This window comes from Hydractinia symbiolongicarpus, chromosome 13 (assembly GCF_029227915.1).
Source record: "Hydractinia symbiolongicarpus strain clone_291-10 chromosome 13, HSymV2.1, whole genome shotgun sequence".
NCBI lineage: Eukaryota > Metazoa > Cnidaria > Hydrozoa > Anthoathecata > Hydractiniidae > Hydractinia > Hydractinia symbiolongicarpus.
In genome coordinates, this window is record NC_079887.1 from 25,861,375 (window position 1) to 25,876,391 (window position 15,017).

The window sequence follows — 15,017 nt, forward strand, 5'->3', positions numbered from 1 at the left end:
GGGAAATGAGTTTACTCCCTGGGTACTTTCTTTGTATACTTTTGACTATGCGGGCCAAGCCCGGTATTTACGGGAAATCGCGGGTTTTCGTTTGCCGGCAATTAAACTTCTTTTATTCAGCGTCTCATCAAAAATGAAAACATTTTTAAAAATTACAAGTCTTATGCGTTTTAGTGGTGAAAAAATAATTTAAAAAATCGTTCTGGAAATGAGTTTACTCACAGGGTACTTTCTTTGTATACATTCGACTATACGTGCCAAGCCCGGGATTTACGGGAAATCGCGGGTTTTCCTTTGCCGGCGATTAAACTTCTTTTATTCAGCGTCTCATCAAAAATGAAAACATTTTTGAAAACTACAAGTCTCATGCGTTTTAGTGGTGAAAAAGTAATTTAAAAAATCGTTCGGGAAAGGAGTTTACTCCCTGGGTACTTTCTTTGTATACTTTTGACTATACGGGCCAAGCCGGGATTTACGGGAAATCGCGGGTTTTCGTTTGCCGGCGAATAAACTTCTTTTATTCAGCGTCTCATCAAATATGAAAATATTTTTGAAAAGTACAAGTGTCATGCGTTTTAGTGGTGAAAAAATAATTTAAAAAATCGTTTGGGAAATGAGTTTACTCCCTGGGTACTTTCTTTGTATACTTTTGACTATGCGGGCCAAGCCCGGTATTTACGGGAAATCGTGGGTTTTCGTTTGCCGGCAATTAAACTTCTTTTATTCAGCGTCTCATCAAAAATGAAAACATTTTTGAAAACTACAAGTCTCATGCGTTTTAGTGGTGAAAAAATGAATTAAAAAATCGTTCGGGAAATGAGTTTACTCCCTGGGTACTTTCTTTGTATACTTTTGACTATACGGGCCAAGCCCGGGATTTACGGGAAATCGCGGATTTTCGTTTGCCGGCGATTAAACTTCTTTTATTCAGCGTCTCATCAAAAATGAAAACATTTTTAAAAACTACAAGTCTTATGCGTTTTAGTGGTGAAAAAATAATTTAAAAAATCGTTCTGGAAATGAGTTTACTTCCTGGGTACTTTCTTTGTATACTTTTGACTATACGGGCCGAGTCCAGGATTCAGGGAAATCGCAGGATTGCGTTTGCCGGCGATTAAACTCCTTTTATTCAGCGTCTCATCAAAAATGAAAACATTTTTGAAAAGTACAAGTGTCATGCGTTTTAGTGGTGAAAAAGTAATTTAAAAAATCGTTCGGGAAAGGAGTTTACTCCCTGGGTACTTTCTTTGTATACTTTTGACTATACGGGCCAAGCCGGGATTTACGGGAAATCGCGGGTTTTCGTTTGCCGGCGATTAAACTTCTTTTATTCAGCGTCTCATCAAATATGAAAATATTTTTGAAAAGTACAAGTGTCATGCGTTTTAGTGGTGAAAAAATAATTTAAAAAATCGTTTGGGAAATGAGTTTACTCCCTGGGTACTTTCTTTGTAAACTTTTGACTATGCGGGCCAAGCCCGGTATTTACGGGAAATCGCGGGTTTTCGTTTGCCGGCAATTAAACTTCTTTTATTCAGCGTCTCATCAAAAATGAAAACATTTTTGAAAACTACAAGTCTCATGCGTTTTAGTGGTGAAAAAATGAATTAAAAAATCGTTCGGGAAATGAGTTTACTCCCTGGGTACTTTCTTTGTATACTTTTGACTATACGGGCCAAGCCCGGGATTTACGGGAAATCGCGGATTTTCGTTTGCCGGCGATTAAACTTCTTTTATTCAGCGTCTCATCAAAAATGAAAACATTTTTAAAAACTACAAGTCTTATGCGTTTTAGTGGTGAAAAAATAATTTAAAAAATCGTTCTGGAAATGAGTTTACTTCCTGGGTACTTTCTTTGTATACTTTTGACTATACGGGCCGAGTCCAGGATTCAGGGAAATCGCAGGATTGCGTTTGCCGGCGATTAAACTCCTTTTATTCAGCGTCTCATCAAAAATGAAAACATTTTTGAAAAGTACAAGTGTCATGCGTTTTAGTGGTGAAAAAGTAATTTAAAAAATCGTTCGGGAAAGGAGTTTACTCCCTGGGTACTTTCTTTGTATACTTTTGACTATACGGGCCAAGCCGGGATTTACGGGAAATCGCGGGTTTTCGTTTGCCGGCGATTAAACTTCTTTTATTCAGCGTCTCATCAAATATGAAAATATTTTTGAAAAGTACAAGTGTCATGCGTTTTAGTGGTGAAAAAATAATTTAAAAAATCGTTTGGGAAATGAGTTTACTCCCTGGGTACTTTCTTTGTAAACTTTTGACTATGCGGGCCAAGCCCGGTATTTACGGGAAATCGCGGGTTTTCGTTTGCCGGCAATTAAACTTCTTTTATTCAGCGTCTCATCAAAAATGAAAACATTTTTAAAAATTACAAGTCTTATGCGTTTTAGTGGTGAAAAAATAATTTAAAAAATCGTTCTGGAAATGAGTTTACTCACAGGGTACTTTCTTTGTATACATTCGACTATACGTGCCAAGCCCGGGATTTACGGGAAATCGCGGGTTTTCCTTTGCCGGCGATTAAACTTCTTTTATTCAGCGTCTCATCAAAAATGAAAACATTTTTGAAAACTACAAGTCTCATGCGTTTTAGTGGTGAAAAAGTAATTTAAAAAATCGTTCGGGAAAGGAGTTTACTCCCTGGGTACTTTCTTTGTATACTTTTGACTATACGGGCCAAGCCGGGATTTACGGGAAATCGCGGGTTTTCGTTTGCCGGCGATTAAACTTCTTTTATTCAGCGTCTCATCAAATATGAAAATATTTTTGAAAACTACAAGTCTCATGCGTTTTATTGGTGAAAAAATAATTTAAAAAATCGTTCTGGAAATGAGTTTACTCACAGGGTACTTTCTTTGTATACATTCGACTATACGTGCAAAGCCCGGGATTTACGGGAAATCGCGGGTTTTCGTTTGCCGGCGATCAAACTGCTTTTATTCAGCGTGTCATTAAAAATGAAAACATTCTTGAAAACTACAAGTCTCATGCGTTTTAGTGGTGAAAAAATAATTAGAAAAATCGTTCTGGAAATGAGTTTACTCACAGGGTACTTTCTTTGTATACATTCGACTATACATGGCAAGCCCGGGATTTACGGGAAATCGCGGGTTTTCGTTTGCCGGCGATTAAACTGCTTTTATTCAGCGTCTCATGAAAAATGAAAACATTTTTAAAAACTACAAGTCTCATGCGTTTTAGTGGTGAAAAAGTAATTTAAAATTTCGTTCGGGAAATGAGTTTACTCCCCGGGTACTTTCTTTGTATACTTTTGACTATACGGGCCAAGCCCGGGATTTACGGGAAATCGCGGGTTTTCGTTTGCCGGCGATTAAACTTCTTTTATTCAGCGTCTCATCAAATATGAAAATATTTTTGAAAACTACAAGTCTCATGCGTTTAGTGGTGAAAAAATAATTTAAAAAATCGTTCTGGAAATGAGTTTACTCACAGGGTACTTTCTTTGTATACATTCGACTATACGGGCCAAGCCCGGGATTTACGGGAAATCGCGGGTTTTCGTTTGACGGCGATTAAACTTCTTTTATTCAGCGTCTCATCAAAAATGAAAACATTTTTAAAAACTACAAGTCTTATGCGTTTTAGTGGTGAAAAAATAATTTAAAAAATCGTTCTGGAAATGAGTTTACTCACAGGGTACTTTCTTTGTATACATTCGACTATACGTGCCAAGCCTGGGATTTACGGGAAATCGCGGGTTTTCGTTTGCCGGCGATTAAACTTCTTTTATTCAGCGTCTCATCAAAAATGAAAACATTTTTAAAAACTACAAGTCTCATGCGTTTTAGTGGTGAAATAATAATTTAAAAAATCGTTTAAGAAATGAGTTTACTCCCTGGGTACTTTCTTTGTATACTTTTGACTATACGGGCCGAGTCCAGGATTTACGGGAAATCGCAGGTTTTCGTTTGCCGGCGATTAAACTTCATTTATTCAGCGTCTCATCAAAAATGAAAACATTTTTAAAAACTACAAGTCTCATGCCTTTTAGTGGTGAAAAAGTAATTTAAAAAATCGTTCGGGAAATGAGTTTACTCCCTGGGTACTTTCTTTGTATACTTTTGACTATACGGGCAAAGCACGGGATTTACGGGAAATCGCGGGTTTTCGTTTGCCGGCGATTAAACTTCTTTTATTCAGCGTTTTATCAAAAATGAAAACATTTTTGAAAACTACAAGTCTCATGCGTTTTAGTGGTGAAATAATAATTTAAAAAATCGTTTGGGAAATGAGTTTACTCCCTGGGTACTTTCTTTGAATACTTTTGACTATACGGGCCAAGCCGGGATTTACGGGAAATCGCGGGATTTCGTTTGCCGGCGATTAAACTGCTTTTATTCAGCGTCTCATTAAAAATGAAAACATTCTTGAAAACTACAAGTCTCATGCGTTTTAGTGGTGAAAAAATAATTTAAGAAATCGTTCTGGAAATGAGTTTACTCACAGGGTACTTTCTTTGTATACATTCGACTACACGTGCCAAGCCCGGGATTTACGGGAAATTGCGGGTTTTTGTTTGCCGGCGATTAAACTTCTTTTATTCAGCGTCTCATGAAAAATTAAAACATTTTTAAAAACTACAAGTCTTATGCGTTTTAGTGGTGAAAAAGTAATTTAAAATTTCGTTCGGAAAATGAGTTTACTCCCTGGGTACTTTCTTTGTATACTTTTGACTATACGGGCCAAGCCCGGGATTTACGGGAAATCGCGGGTTTTCGTTTGCCGGCGATTAAACTTCTTTTATTCAGCGTCTCATCAAATATGAAAACATTTTTGAAAACTACAAGTCTCATGCGTTTTAGTGGTGAAATAATAATTTAAAAAATCGTTTGGGAAATGAGTTTACTCCCTGGGTACTTTCTTTGTATACTTTTGACTATACGGGCCAAGCCGGGATTTACGGGAAATCGCGGGATTTCGTTTGCCGGCGATTAAACTGCTTTTATTCAGCGTCTCATTAAAAATGAAAACATTCTTGAAAACTACAAGTCTCATGCGTTTTAGTGGTGAAAAAATAATTTAAGAAATCGTTCTGGAAATGAGTTTACTCCCTGGATACTTTCTTTGTATACATTCGAATATACGGGCCGAGTCCGGGATTAACGGGAAATCGCGGGTTTTCGTTTGCCGGCGATTAAACTTCTTTTATTCAGCGTCTAATCAAAAATGAAAACATTTTTAAAAACTACAAGTCTTATGCGTTTTAGTGGTGAAAAAATAATTTAAAAAATCGTTCTGGAAATGAGTTTACTCCCTGGGTACTTTCTTTGTATACTTTTGACTATACGGGAAGAGTCCGGGATTTAGGGAAATCGCAGGTTTTCGTTTGCCGGCGATTAAACTCCTTTTATTCAGCGTCTCATCAAATATGAAAATATTTTTGAAAACTACAAGTCTCATGCGTTTAGTAGTGAAAAAATAATTTAAAAAATCGTTCTGGAAATGAGTTTACTCACAGGGTACTTTCTTTGTATACATTCGACTATACGGGCCAAGCCCGGGGTTTACGGGAAATCGCGGGTTTTCGTTTTCCAGCGATTAAACCTCTTTCATTAAGCGTCTCATCAAAAATGAAAACATTTTTGAAAACTACAAGTCTCATGTGTTTTAGTGGTGAAAAAAAATTTAAAAAATCTTTTGGGAAATGAGTTTACTCCCTGGATACTTTCTTTGTATACATTCGAATATTCGGGCGGAGTCCGGGATTTACGGGAAATCGCGGATTTTCGTTTGCCGACGATTAAACTTCTTTTATTCAGCGTCACATCAAATATGAAAATATTTTTGAAAACTACAAGTCTCATGCGTTTAGTGGTAAAAAAATAATATAAAAAATCGTTCGGGAAATGAGTTTACTCCCTGGGTACTTTCTTTGTATACTTTTGACTATACGGGCCAAGCCCGGGATTAACGGGAAATCGCGGGTTTTCGTTTGCCGGCGATTAAACTTCTTTTATTCAGCGTCTCATCAAAAATGAAAACATTTTTAAAAACTACAAGTCTCATGCGTTTTAGTGGCGAAAAAAAAATTTAAAAAATCATTCGGGAAATGAGTTTACTCCCTGGGTACTTTCTTTGTATACATTCGACTATACGGGCCAAGCCCCGGATTTACGGGAAAACGCGGGATTTCGTTTGCCGGCGATTAAACTTCTTTTAATCAGCGTCTCATCAAAAATGAAAACATTTTTAAAAACTACAAGTCTTATGCGTTTTAGTGGTGAAAAAATAATTTAAAAAATCGTTCTGGAAATGAGTTTACTCACAGGGTACTTTCTTTGTATACATTCGACTATACGTGCCAAGCCCAGAATTTACGGGAAATCGCGGGTTTTCGATTGCCGGCGATTAAACTGCTTTTATTCAGCGTCTCATTAAAAATGAAAACATTCTTGAAAACTACAAGTCTCATGCGTTTTAGTGGTGAAACAATAATTTAAAAAGTCGTTTGGGAAACGAGTTTACTCCCTGGGTACTTTCTTTGTATACTTTTGACTATACGGGCCGAGTCCAGGATTTACGGGAAATCGCAGGTTTTCGTTTGCCGGCGATTAAATTTCATTTATTCAGCGTCTCATCAAAAATGAAAAGATTTTTAAAAACTACAAGTCTCATGCGTTTTAGTGGTGAAAAAGTAATTTAAAAAATCGTTCGGGAAATGAGTTTACTCCCTGGGTACTTTCTTTGTATACTTTTGACTATACGGGCCAAGCCCGGGATTTACGGGAAATCGCGGATTTTCGTTTGCCGGCGATTAAACTTCTTTTATTCAGCGTCTTATCAAAAATGAAAACATTTTTAAAAACTACAAGTCTCATGCGTTTTAGTGGTGAAAAAATAAATTAAAAAATCGTTCGGGAAATGAGTTTACTCCCTGGGTACTTTCTTTGTATACTTTTGACTATACGGGCCAAGCCGGGATTAACGGGAAATCGCGGGTTTTCGTTTGCCGGCGATTAAACTTCTTTTATTCAGCGTCTCATCAAAAATGAAAACATTTTTAAAAACTACAAGTCTTATGCGTTTTAGTGGTGAAAAAATAATTTAAAAAATCGTTCTGGAAATGAGTTTACTCACAGGGTACTTTCTTTGTATACATTCGACTATACGTGCCAAGCCCAGAATTTACGGGAAATCGCGGGTTTTCGATTGCCGGCGATTAAACTGCTTTTATTCAGCGTCTCATTAAAAATGAAAACATTCTTGAAAACTACAAGTCTCATGCGTTTTAGTGGTGAAACAATAATTTAAAAAGTCGTTTGGGAAACGAGTTTACTCCCTGGGTACTTTCTTTGTATACTTTTGACTATACGGGCCGAGTCCAGGATTTACGGGAAATCGCAGGTTTTCGTTTGCCGGCGATTAAACTTCATTTATTCAGCGTCTCATCAAAAATGAAAAGATTTTTAAAAACTACAAGTCTCATGCGTTTTAGTGGTGAAAAAGTAATTTAAAAAATCGTTCGGGAAATGAGTTTACTCCCTGGGTACTTTCTTTGTATACTTTTGACTATACGGGCCAAGCCCGGGATTTACGGGAAATCGCGGATTTTCGTTTGCCGGCGATTAAACTTCTTTTATTCAGCGTCTTATCAAAAATGAAAACATTTTTAAAAACTACAAGTCTCATGCGTTTTAGTGGTGAAAAAATAATTTAAAAAATCGTTCGGGAAATGAGTTTACTCCCTGGGTACTTTCTTTGTATACTTTTGACTATACGGGCCAAGCCGGGATTAACGGGAAATCGCGGGTTTTCGTTTGCCGGCGATTAAACTTCTTTTATTCAGCGTCTCATCAAAAATGAAAACATTTTTAAAAACTACAAGTCTTATGCGTTTTAGTGGTGAAAAAATAATTTAAAAAATCGTTCTGGAAATGAGTTTACTCCCTGGGTACTTTCTTTGTATACTTTTGACTATACGGGCCGAGTCCGGGATTTAGGGAAATCGCAGGTTTTCGTTTGCCGGCAATTAAACTCCTTTTATTCAGCGTCTCATCAAATATGAAAATATTTTTGAAAACTACAAGTCTCATGCGTTTAGTGGTGAAAAAATAATTTAAAAAATCGTTCTGGAAATGAGTTTACTCACAGGGTACTTTCTTTGAATACATTCGACTATACGGGCCAAGCCCGGGATTTACGGGAAATCGCGGGTTTTCGTTTTCCGGCGATTAAACCTCTTTCATTAAGCGTCTCATCAAAAATGGAAACATTTTTGAAAAGTACAAGTCTCATGTGTTTTAGTGGTGAAAAAAAAATTTAAAAAATCGTTCGGGAAATGAGTTTACTCCCTGGATACTTTCTTTGTATACATTCGACTATACGGGCCAAGCCCCGGATTTACGGGAAAACGAGGGATTTCGTTTGCCGGCAATTAAACCTCTTTCATTAAGCGTCTCATCAAAAATAAAAACATTTTTGAAAACTACAAGTCTCATGCGTTTTAGTGGTGAAAAAATAATTAAAAAAATCGTTCGGGAAATGAGTTTACTACCTGGGTACTTTCTTTGTATACTTTTGACTATACGGGCCGAGTCCGGGATTTACGGGAAATCGCGGATTTTTGTTTGCCGGCGATTAAACTTCTTTTATTCAGCGTCACATCAAATATGAAAATATTTTCGAAAACTACAAGTCTCATGCGTTTAGTGGTAAAAAAATAATATAAAAAATCGTTCGGGAAATGAGTTTACTCCCTGGGTACTTTCTTTGTATACTTTTGACTATACGGGCCAAGCCCGGGATTTACGGGAAATCGCGGGTTTTCGTTTTCCGGCGATTAAACCTCTTTCATTAAGCGTCTCATCAAAAATGGAAACATTTTTGAAAAGTACAAGTCTCATGTGTTTTAGTGGTGAAAAAAAAATTTAAAAAATCGTTCGGGAAATGAGTTTACTCCCTGGATACTTTCTTTGTATACATTCGACTATACGGGCCAAGCCCCGGATTTACGGGAAAACGAGGGATTTCGTTTGCCGGCAATTAAACCTCCTTCATTAAGCGTCTCATCAAAAATAAAAACATTTTTGAAAACTACAATTCTCATGCGTTTTAGTGGTGAAAAAATAATTAAAAAAATCGTTCGGGAAATGAGTTTACTACCTGGGTACTTTCTTTGTATACTTTTGACTATACGGGCCGAGTCCTGGATTTACGGGAAATCGCGGATTTTTGTTTGCCGGCGATTAAACTTCTTTTATTCAGCGTCACATCAAATATGAAAATATTTTCGAAAACTACAAGTCTCATGCGTTTAGTGGTAAAAAAATAATATAAAAAATCGTTCGGGAAATGAGTTTACTCCCTGGGTACTTTCTTTGTATACTTTTGACTATACGGGCCAAGCCCGGGATTTACGGGAAATCGCGGGTTTTCGTTTTCCGGCGATTAAAGCCCTTTCATTAAGCGTCTCATCAAAAATGGAAACATTTTTGAAAAGTACAAGTCTCATGTGTTTTAGTGGTGAAAAAAAATTTAAAAAATCGTTCGGGAAATGAGTTTACTCCCTGGATACTTTCTTTGTATACATTCGACTATACGGGCCAAGCCCCGGATTTACGGGAAAACGAGGGATTTCGTTTGCCGGCAATTAAACCTCTTTCATTAAGCGTCTCATCAAAAATGAAAACATTTTTGAAAACTACAAGTCTCATGCGTTTTAGTGGTGAAAAAATAATTTAAAAAATCGTTCGGGAAATGAGTTTACTACCTGGGTACTTTCTTTGTATACTTTTGACTATACGGGCCGAGTCCGGGATTTACGGGAAATCGCGGATTTTCGTTTGCCGGCGATTAAACTTCTTTTATTCAGCGTCACATCAAATATGAAAATATTTTCGAAAACTACAAGTCTTATGCGTTTTAGTGGTGAAAAAATAATTTAAAAAATCGTTCTGGAAATGAGTTTACTCACAGGGTACTTTCTTTGTATACATTCGACTATACGTGCCAAGCCCGGGATTTACGGGAAATCGCGGGTTTTCCTTTGCCGGCGATTAAACTTCTTTTATTCAGCGTCTCATCAAAAATGAAAACATTTTTGAAAACTACAAGTCTTATGCGTTTTAGTGGTGAAATAATAATTTAAAAAATCGTTCTGGAAATGAGTTTACTCCCTGGGTACTTTCTTTGTATACTTTTGACTATACGGGCCGAGTCCAGGATTCAGGGAAATCGCAGGATTTCGTTTGCCGGCGATTAAACCCCTTTTATTCAGCGTCTCATCAAAAATGAAAACATTTTTGAAAACTACAAGTGTCATGCGTTTTAGTGGTGAAAAAATAATTTAAAAAATCGTTTGGGAAATGAGTTTACTCCCTGGGTACTTTCTTTGTATACTTTTGACTATGCGGGCCAAGCCCGGTATTTACGGGAAATCGCGGGTTTTCGTTTGCCGGCGATTAAACTTCTTTTATTCAGCGTCTCATCAAAAATGAAAACATTTTTAAAAATTAAAAGTCTTATGCGTTTTAGTGGTGAAAAAATAATTTAAAAAATCGTTCGGGAAATGAGTTTACTCCCTGGGTACTTTCTTTGTATACTTTTGACTATACGGGCCAAGCCGGGATTAACGGGAAATCGCGGGTTTTCGTTTGCCGGCGATTAAACTTCTTTTATTCAGCGTCTCATCAAAAATGAAAACATTTTTAAAAACTACAAGTCTTATGCGTTTTAGTGGTGAAAAAATAATTTAAAAAATCGTTCTGGAAATGAGTTTACTCCCTGGGTACTTTCTTTGTATACTTTTGACTATACGGGCCGAGTCCGGGATTTAGGGAAATCGCAGGTTTTCGTTTGCCGGCGATTAAACTCCTTTTATTCAGCGTCTCATCAAATATGAAAATATTTTTGAAAACTACAAGTCTCATGCGTTTAGTGGTGAAAAAATAATTTAAAAAATCGTTCTGGAAATGAGTTTACTCACAGGGTACTTTCTTTGAATACATTCGACTATACGGGCCAAGCCCGGGATTTACGGGAAATCGCGGGTTTTCGTTTTCCGGCGATTGAACCTCTTTCATTAAGCGTCTCATCAAAAATGGAAACATTTTTGAAAAGTACAAGTCTCATGTGTTTTAGTGGTGAAAAAAAAATTTAAAAAATCGTTCGGGAAATGAGTTTACTCCCTGGATACTTTCTTTGTATACATTCGACTATACGGGCCAAGCCCCGGATTTACGGGAAAACGAGGGATTTCGTTTGCCGGCAATTAAACCTCTTTCATTAAGCGTCTCATCAAAAATGAAAACATTTTTGAAAACTACAAGTCTCATGCGTTTTAGTGGTGAAAAAATAATTAAAAAAATCGTTCGGGAAATGAGTTTACTACCTGGGTACTTTCTTTGTATACTTTTGACTATACGGGCCGAGTCCGGGATTTACGGGAAATCGCGGATTTTTGTTTGCCGGCGATTACACTTCTTTTATTCAGCGTCACATCAAATATGAAAATATTTTCGAAAACTACAAGTCTCATGCGTTTAGTGGTAAAAAAATAATATAAAAAATCGTTCGGGAAATGAGTTTACTCCCTGGGTACTTTCTTTGTATACTTTTGACTATACGGGCCAAGCCCGGGATTTACGGGAAATCGCGGGTTTTCGTTTTCCGGCGATTAAACCCCTTTCATTAAGCGTCTCATCAAAAATGGAAACATTTTTGAAAAGTACAAGTCTCATGTGTCTTAGTGGTGAAAAAAAAATTTAAAAAATTGTTCGGGAAATGAGTTTACTCCCTGGATACTTTCTTTGTATACATTCGACTATACGGGCCAAGCCCCGGATTTACGGGAAAACGAGGGATTTCGTTTGCCGGCAAATAAATCTCTTTCATTAAGCGTCTCATCAAAAATGAAAACATTTTTGAAAACTACAAGTCTCATGCGTTTTAGTGGTGAAAAAATAATTTAAAAAATCGTTCGGGAAATGAGTTTACTACCTGGGTACTTTCTTTGTATACTTTTGACTATACGGGCCGAGTCCGGGATTTACGGGAAATCGCGGATTTTCGTTTGCCGGCGATTAAACTTCTTTTATTCAGCGTCACATCAAATATGAAAATATTTTCGAAAACTACAAGTCTTATGCGTTTTAGTGGTGAAAAAATAATTTAAAAAATCGTTCTGGAAATGAGTTTACTCACAGGGTACTTTCTTTGTATACATTCGACTATACGTGCCAAGCCCGGGATTTACGGGAAATCGCGGGTTTTCCTTTGCCGGCGATTAAACTTCTTTTATTCAGCGTCTCATCAAAAATGAAAACATTTTTGAAAACTACAAGTCTTATGCGTTTTAGTGGTGAAATAATAATTTAAAAAATCGTTCTGGAAATGAGTTTACTCCCTGGGTACTTTCTTTGTATACTTTTGACTATACGGGCCGAGTCCAGGATTCAGGGAAATCGCAGGATTTCGTTTGCCGGCGATTAAACTCCTTTTATTCAGCGTCTCATCAAAAATGAAAACATTTTTGAAAACTACAAGTGTCATGCGTTTTAGTGGTGAAAAAATAATTTAAAAAATCGTTTGGGAAATGAGTTTACTCCCTGGGTACTTTCTTTGTATACTTTTGACTATGCGGGCCAAGCCCGGTATTTACGGGAAATCGCGAGTTTTCGTTTGCCGGCGATTAAACTTCTTTTATTCAGCGTCTCATCAAAAATGAAAACATTTTTAAAAATTACAAGTCTTATGCGTTTTAGTGGTGAAAAAATAATTTAAAAAATCGTTCTGGAAATGAGTTTACTCACAGGGTACTTTCTTTGTATACATTCGACTATACGTGCCAAGCCCGGGATTTACGGGAAATCGCGGGTTTTCCTTTGCCGGGGATTAAACTTCTTTTATTCAGCGTCTCATCAAAAATGAAAACATTTTTGAAAACTACAAGTCTCATGCGTTTTAGTGGTGAAAATAATTTAAAAAATCGTTATGGAAATGAGTTTACTCACAGGGTACTTTCTTTGTATACATTCGACTATACGGGCCAAGCCCGGGATTTACGGGAAATCGCGGTTTTCGTTTTCCGGCGATTAAACCTCTTTCATTAAGCGTCTCATCAAAAATGAAAACATTTTTGAAAACTACAAGTCTTATGCGTTTTAGTGGTGAACAAATAATTTAAAAAATCGTTCTGAAAATGAGTTTCCTCCCTGGGTACTTTCTTTGTATACTTTTGACTATACGGGCCGAGTCCGGGATTTACGGGAAATCGCAGGTTTTCGTTTGCCGGCGATTAAACTGCTTTTATTCAGCGTCTCATCAAAAATGAAAACATTCTTGAAAACTACAAGTCTCATGCGTTTTAGTGGTGAAATAATAATTTAAAAAATCGTTTGGAAAATGGGTTTACTCCCTGGGTACTTTCTTTGTATACTTTTGACTATACGGGCTGAGTCCAGGATTTACGGGAAATCGCAGGTTTTCGTTTGCTGGCGATTAAACTTCATTTATTCAGCGTCCCATCAAAAATGAAAACATTTTAAAAAACTACAAGTCTCATGCGTTTTAGTGGTGAAAAAGTAATTTAAAAAATCGTTCGGGAAAGGAGTTTACTCCCTGGGTACTTTCTTTGTATACTTTTGACTATACGGGCCAAGCCCGGGATTTACGGGAAATCGCGGGTTTTCGTTTGCCGGCGATTAAACTTCTTTTATTCAGCGTCTCATCAAATATGAAAATATTTTTGAAAACTACAAGTCTCATGCGTTTAGTGGTGAAAAAATAATTTAAAAAATCGTTCTGGAAATGAGTTTACTCACAGGGTACTTTCTTTGTATACATTCGACTATACGGGCCAAGCCCGGGATTTACGGGAAATCGCGGGTTTTCGTTTTCCGGCGATTAAACTTCTTTTATTCAGCGTCTCATCAAAAATGAAAAGATTTTTAAAAACTACAAGTCTTATGCGTTTTAGTGGTGAAAAAATAATTTAAAAAATCGTTCTGGAAATGAGTTTACTCACAGGGTACTTTCTTTGTATACATTCGACTATACGTGCCAAGCCTGGGATTTACGGGAAATCGCGGGTTTTCGTTTGCCGGCGATTAAACTTCTTTTATTCAGCGTCTCATCAAAAATGAAAACATTTTTAAAAACTACAAGTCTCATGCGTTTTAGTGGTGAAAAAATAATTTAAAAAATCGTTCGGGAAATGAGTTTACTCCCTGGGTACTTTCTTTGTAGACTTTTGACTATACGGGCCAAGCCGGGATTTACGCGAAATCGCGGGTTTTCGTTTGCCGGCGATTAAACTTCTCTTATTCAGCGTCTCATCAAAAATAAAAACATTTTTAAAAACTACAAGTCTTATGCGTTTTAGTGGTGAAAAAATAATTTAAAAAATCGTTCTGGAAATGAGTTTACTCACAGGGTACTTTCTTTGTATACATTCGACTATACGTGCCAAGCCCGGCATTTACGGGAAATCGCGGATTTTCGTTTGCCGGCGATTAAACTGCTTTTTTTCAGCGTCTCATTAAAAGTGAAAACATTCTTGAAAACTACAAGTCTCATGCGTTTTAGTGGTGAAATAATAATTTAAAAAATCGTTTAAGAAATGAGTTTACTCCCTGGGTACTTTCTTTGTATACTTTTGACTATACGGGCCGAGTCCAGGATTTACGGGAAATCGCAGGTTTTCGCTTGCCGGCGATTAAACTTCATTTATTCAGCGTCTCATCAAAAATGAAAACATTTTTAAAAACTACAAGTCTCATGCCTTTTAGTGGTGAAAAAGTAATTAAAAAAATCGTTCGGGAAATGAGTTTACTCCCTGGGTACTTTCTTTGTATACTTTTGACTATACGGGCAAAGCACGGGATTTACGGGAAATCGCGGGTTTTCGTTTGCCGGCGATTAAACTTCTTTTATTTAGCGTTTCATCAAAAATGAAGACATTTTTGAAAACTACAAGTCTCATGCGTTTTAGTGGTGAAATAATAATTTAAAAAATCGTTTGGGAAATGAGTTTACTCCCTGGGTAC